Raw genomic sequence first — 1,011 nt, 5'->3', positions numbered from 1 at the left:
TATGGTTTGAACAACCAAAAGCGACACAGCTTTTCGGCATTTTTTTTAATTAGTATTCGGAAAGTTTGTTTACTATGCTTAGTGTAAGTGCCTTCCAGAGTGCAGAGAATGCGGGTTTTTTTTCGCCCAGCTGCTGTTGCTAAGCGCTGTTGCCAAGGCGAACCGAAAAGGTCTATACAGGCGAATCGTCCAGATATCGTCATCAAGGACAAAATAAACAACACCTGCCTGTTTATAGACATGAGCATCCCTTCAGACAGAAGCATCTCAACGAAAGTGTTTGAGAAGATATCAAAGTATAAAGACTGGAAATAAAGGTGGAAAAGATGTTGCATTTAAAAACCAAACTTTGCTGTTTTATTGGAGCACTTGGCCTTACAAAGAAAGGCACTGATAAGTTCTTGAACAAATACCAGGAAATCCAAACTTAGACGGTCCAAAAAATCGTATTACCCAGCAAGTGCATGTTCTCAGAAGAGCCTTAGCGATCTAAACTATTTTTATATTCGTGAATTAACTTGACTAGATGTTTTAATTTGTAATTGTTCAGCATATTTTTGCATATTTTTGTTGGTGTTCCATTACCTCAAACTTCAATCACCTAGGTCGCTAGTAGTGACTCGGTGTTTGATTTTAATTAGCAGATCTAAAGAAACTTTTTTCAGTAATAATAATAATGATAAAAATAATAATATAATAATAATAAAACACCAATGACATTTAATAATAATAATAATAATAAACAATAATAATAATAATAATAATGTTATTATTATTATTTTCATAATCAGTATTACTATTTTCTTTTTTTGTAATATTGCATTATTATGTTTTTTGTTGTTGTTGTTATTTGCATCATCATTATTATCATTGTTTCCTTTTTACTACTGAAATATTCATTATTATTGCTGTTATCATAATCATTATAATGATAACACTTTTATTATTGTCATTATTATCATATCATCATCATTGTCAATTTATCATCTTAATGATAATAATAATAAACTA

This window comes from Penaeus monodon, unplaced genomic scaffold (genome assembly GCF_015228065.2).
Source record: "Penaeus monodon isolate SGIC_2016 unplaced genomic scaffold, NSTDA_Pmon_1 PmonScaffold_1515, whole genome shotgun sequence".
Classification (NCBI taxonomy): domain Eukaryota; kingdom Metazoa; phylum Arthropoda; class Malacostraca; order Decapoda; family Penaeidae; genus Penaeus; species Penaeus monodon.
This window is presented reverse-complemented; position numbering follows the sequence as displayed.